The sequence below is a fragment of the Mytilus edulis genome, chromosome 8 (assembly GCF_963676685.1).
Source record: "Mytilus edulis chromosome 8, xbMytEdul2.2, whole genome shotgun sequence".
Taxonomy (NCBI): domain Eukaryota; kingdom Metazoa; phylum Mollusca; class Bivalvia; order Mytilida; family Mytilidae; genus Mytilus; species Mytilus edulis.
In genome coordinates, this window is record NC_092351.1 from 48341263 (window position 1) to 48347285 (window position 6023).

A 6023-nucleotide genomic window follows, 5' to 3' on the forward strand; every position below is an offset into this window, starting at 1 on the left:
TGTACATGTCTAGCGGGCAGATGTCATGTGACCCTGACCTCATTTTCATGGTTCAGTGGTCAAAGTTAAGTTTTTGAGTTTTGGGCTTTTTATCTAATACTATATGCCATAGGTCAACTATATTTGGTGTATGGAAATATTTTATGATCTTTATGTCAGTCGTGCAGGTTTTATTTGACCGTGACCTCTTTTTCACAGTTCATTGCACAGTGTTAAGTTTTTGTGTTTTGGTCTATTTTTCTTGAACTATAAGTAATGGGTCAACTATATATGTTGTATAGAAGCATTGTTAGCTGTACATGTCTGTCTGGCATGTTTCATCTGACCTTGACCTCATTTTCAAGGTTCATTGGTCTTTGTTTAGTTATCTTGGTTAATGTTAAGTTTATGTGACAGTTGTAATAAAGCTTAGCTTTATACCTAGGACTATCAACATAATATCAATGATAAGTATAGAAGGCGAGACATTTCAGCGTGTGCACTCTTGTTTACCAGAAGGGTTCAATACCACTAAAGGCAGGTTGGGATTGATTTTTGGGGTTATGGTACCAATACTTTAGGAATTAGGGGGCCCAAAATAAGTATTTTTGTAGTTTTCAAACAATAACTTGTTTTTTAGTTTATGAATCTCTCTGAAATTATACCACAAGTTTCCATACCATGAAGGGATGGTACCATGAAGGGATGGTTAGTATTGACTTATGGGTTTTTTTGGTCAAAATGTTTTGGAAGAAAGGGGGAAAAACTAGATTTTTCTGGTCAGGGTTTCAGGTTTTGGACTAATTGCAAAAAAAGGGAGTAGGTAGGAGTTTTTGAAAAGTTTGAAGAAAAATCTTTTAAAATTGCACAAAATTGGGCAATAGATTTGTAAGATCTTCACATTTGTTTTGTGTCAGAAACTCATATTATGTAAAAAAAAAAATGTGATCACAACCCAAATTCAGAGCTGTGTCAAGCTTGAACGTTGTGTCTATACTTGCCACAACTGTTCAGGGTTTCGACCTCTGCGGTTGTATTAAGCTGCACCCTGCAGAGCACCTGATTAAATTTTTAATTTGAACACTATGTTGTGAGTCAACAATGTCAAAAAAGGGAGACTAAGGTGAGCTTTTACAGTAAGTCAATGATATTTGGTACACAGTTGTATTAAACAATTCTTTTCCATTGAGATTATTTAAGAGATAACTGTATTGTATTTGAAGCTTTAAGGACGTCCATCGGTAGTTTTACTGTTGCAGATTTAGTTTACCTGGAAACAATAAATAAATCAATCATTGTTCATTTCAGACATTTTACAAAGATCATAGTTTCTGTCTTGCCTGCTACAAAAGTTGCAGTATGCGATACACATGTATTACTTTCCTGCTGTAAACTATTTCTATACAGCTTTTTATTATACGCCTGTCTTTTAGACGGGACGTATTATGGTATACCGTTGTCCGTCCGTTGTCCACACTTCTGACAATAACTCAAAAACACTTTCACCAATTTCCATGAAACTTAAGTGAATTGTTTATATCTATTGACGTAAGCTCCCTTTCGTTTTTTTTTTTAATTTCAGATTTTAAGTTTTGGATTGATGGGGCTTTTTTTCATAAAAAAGGGGGGATTTTCAACACTTCGAACAATAACTCAAAAAGGCTTTCACCAATGTCCATGAAACTTTGGTGAATTGTTTATATCTATTGATGTAAGCTCCCTTTCAATTTTTATAAATTTCAGATTTTAAGTTTTGGATTAATGGGGCTTTATTCATAAAAAAAAGGGGGATTTTTAACACTTCGGACAATAACTCAAAAAGGCTTTCACCAATGTCCATGAAACTTTGGTGAATTGTTTATATCTATTGATGTAACAAATAATACTTAATAAAATCTGATGAAAACATAAAATTTGTAAAATCTTTAGTTCAATTTAAAACATTAAATTTCTTGTAAAAAATAGGTTCCATGAATGTCATACGTTTGTACTATTATTGAATGGTTGCAAGGATGAAAGCACATTAGCAGTCCCTGAGATACTAACTGTTCCCTGAGGCATATATCATTTTATGATAACATTTTTACTATCTAAGCTATGGATAAAAATCAAATACTGTTTTTGCATATAGGATGTTTTACTCTTGTTAAAATTGGTTGCAATTGAAATCACAAACGATACCTTAGCATTGCAGCTTTTTTATAGAGTTTGGTTTCGGTGGAAGGGTTGAGCGCAATAAAAAATGTTATAAAACATAACTAGTCTACAATAGCACATAATAAGTGAACAAGTGACAACATGAAAATCCTAACATGTGACTAAATATTCCTTAAATGTTAAAGGGTGTCATTTTATGAAAAAAATAAGGAAATCAAGTCTCCTAAACATTTACCAATATGATCATCTTGTGAATATTCTAAACAATAAAAAGGTAATAATCATTATCCACCATATTAAGCACCATTTACATCTTTGTATAATTTAGTATGGATTCCTTACTGTGTTCAACAGAATCTAACTATGAGCAATATACCCCAAGAAAATTACCTTCTTTCAAACTACTATAAAATTTGGAAATCAGCCATAAAATTACTAAAACCCATAATCATATATCACTTTCCTTATATTGCATTGAAGACTTCTATGTTATATGCCAATGTTAATGATATTTGTTTTTTATGCTAAATATTGAAAAGCTGACTAGGTTTAATCATCAGTGTCTTCTTCACTGTAATCACTGTCCTCATCATTAGAAAAATCCTCATTTTCATTCTCAGAAGAGGCGTCCTCATCAATGAAATCTTTATCTTCATCATCAATGAAATCCTTACTTTCATCACCTACTTCCTCATTTAGATCATAACTTTCAGTAGAGTCACTAGTACTATAATTATTGTTAATCTCAGACGTTTCATTCGAATGCAGATCTTTCTTTGCTTAAACAGGAATCTATATATTTGAAATTGAATTCGACAATAGGAATTTTCCAGCATCGTATAATGATGAATCCGGATATGACTGTAATATGTGCCACTGGACAAAAATCTTAACTTGTAACATTGTAATATCTAGTAGAATCGATGTACATAAATGCAAAGTTATTTACAACTTTTGTCAACATTATAAGAGAGAAAATTTACAAATTTGAAGACATCAAAGATTTAGAAAAAGCAAAGTAGAAGGGACCTACATTTGAAGGTTGAAGTGTCCATCATACATGTATTCCATATGCGACAACCTTTTGTTAGCTATTTTTATCAATTAAATCATTTTAAAGATAGTGTTATTCCATTATTAACTTACAGTCAACACCTTGTAATGTAGAAATTAGAATATCCATTTGAATAAAAAGCGGTTTTTTTCTATGTTCGACGCCTACAACATTTATGAGAATGAATCGCTGTTATCCTATTCGAATGCAGTATTTTTTTCACTATCTTAGTAGACATGTCTTTGAGAAGCAATACTCTGAACAACTGACAGTGTCTGTAATGTGCAAACAAAGAAAAAAAATATGGTAAATGGTATTGTCCCCGCAGCGCTAACCTGAAGTGTGAACGTTTCCGCTAATTTTTTCTCATTCAAAACAATTGAGGTACACGCACATTGCAGTCTACAAAATGAAATAAAAGTTGAAAATATGATGCTTGTCTTGACGTATGCTAATGCAAAAAATGATTTACTTATTCTGAACTGCTAAGACTTGAAATGGAGTCACAATACACTTGCGAAGAGTCGCTGCTTTAACAGACAGAGATGCCCTTTGTCTCTTTGAAAACAAAGTTCCAATGATATAAAGCATGATAAAAAATATCATAAAGTACCCTACAAAAAAACAACATAGTACTCATAAATTTCTTATATGAAAAAAAAAAAGAACCAAAAAACACAGACGTTATATAGTTTACATTCATAAAAATGACAGGAACTATATTTGTAGACATGCAGCCGGTTACGAGCGACCAATCAGGTCATTTTTGAAAATCAGATCATTTCGTGTTTTTTTTAAAGTTCTTTGAGTCTCTCCTTTGCTTTTTTCATATTATTGTGCAAAACACAACACCTTAACATCTTGTTCTAAAACATACGTGTTCTAAAACATACGTGTTCTAAAACACACGTGTTCACTGTGCTTCAATAGTAAACGTCAACGAGGCAGCAACATAGCAACAGAAATAACCATAAGACATGTGCTTGGTTTGATGGAAAACTAGATATAAATAGGTTCCGTCAACAAGACAGCACCCAAGCGACAAAAGAATATGTTTGAATGAACTATGCACTCGATCCGGGCGCCCAACCTTTCAAATTCTCCAAAAAAATGATTTCGTCACAAAAAAGTTATCAAATAATGATTAAAGTGGCGTTAAAAACCAACAATGAATAACATCAATCAGTGTTTATATCTTAGACTTTTCACACACAGATCATAGTTTTGTTAAAACAAGAATCTATTTTTTTGATATTGAATTTGACAATATCAATTTTCCCGCATCATCTAACAGTGAATCGATCCGGATAACACTGTAATATGAGGGTTTGGATGGGGTTAAATGATTAGAGAATAATGCCCTTAAAAATGAAGATTAGAGAATAACGGGCAAAAAAAATGAAGATTAGAGAAAAAAAGGGGTTAATTTTTTAAAGATTAGAGAAAAAGGGGGTGAAAATTAAATGTTTACAGAATAACAGATCCCCCCATCCAGACCCTCTTATATGTGCCTTGGACATAGATCATTTAGAAAAGGCTTAAACTTTAATTAACATATTTGAATATCTAGAAGAATAGATGAAATTGAAACCCGAATGTTTTAAAAGTTTTGTCAGCTTTTTAGGGGAAAACCAACATTAATTAATGAGTAAAAAATAAACAACGAAACGGAAATTATCAGAACTTTGTGGTCGCTGTAGGGGATCATGAATGTGTAAGTATCCCAATGACCCAGTATGATCGTGCCAGAACTGATCCTCGATAGTTCTTATGTGTAATTATATAATCTGGAGAATTTGGGTTGATTGTTGGTTGCTTATCGTCCAGTGTCAAATATGTCATGCATGTTCAGGGCGAGAACAAGGAGAATTTAAAACCACATTGGAACATTCAGCTGTAGGAATTTTGACAGGATATCTGTCGAGGGAACAAATTTAAGCTGTACGTTTAGGACACATCTTTATCCACAGCAACGGTTCCTGAGCTTCACTTTTTGCTACGTGAAACAGTTAAAAAGCTTTTCAGAGAATAGTGACCATTTCTTTTTCTTTTTTGTAACTGATGTATATGCAACTGGAGTGCAGCACTTCTAGACGTAAACTGACTCGTGTAAAAAGCAAAACTTGATGTTAGGCAGTCAAGTTGCCATAATTCAACCGCATCCTCAGACCTCAAACAAATGATACAGAACTATTTTTTGTATTTTGTAAATAAGGTTTATCAGTGTGTGCTTTTAAAAGAAAAAAATTAAAATATGTATCAATGCTTATTTTAACATATAGCACAATCCACAAAAGATCAAATGACACAGAAATTTACAACTATAACACAAGCATTTTTGTACAATTTTTTTTTGTACACATAATAATTTGTAGTGAGAAATTGATAACTTGTCAGTACCAGGGACATTCTATACTATTAACTAGCATAGAAAGTCCCTGTCAGTACACAACTGATATCAGACACCGTGGCAATTTTTTATATTTTTTATACAGTAAAATAACTACCATTTTGGAAATTTGAATTAATAAGCTTGGCTTGATAACCAATCTTGATAGATATAGCCCTCACCCCCCCCCCCCCCCCCCCCCCCCCCCCCACCCCCTGGATCCGCCTATGATCCAAACTGGGAACAGTATATCTAACTTAATATATATGTTCCTGATCCAAATAACAATTTAAAAAGTAAACCATTAATGGTCAATATACGGCCTTCAACACGGAGCCTTGGCTCAAACCGAACAACAAGCTATAAACCCAAAAATCAATGCCGCAACTTATTAAAAATGTATATTTTTTTAAAATCCGGAATTAGTCTAACCGACATAGGTTA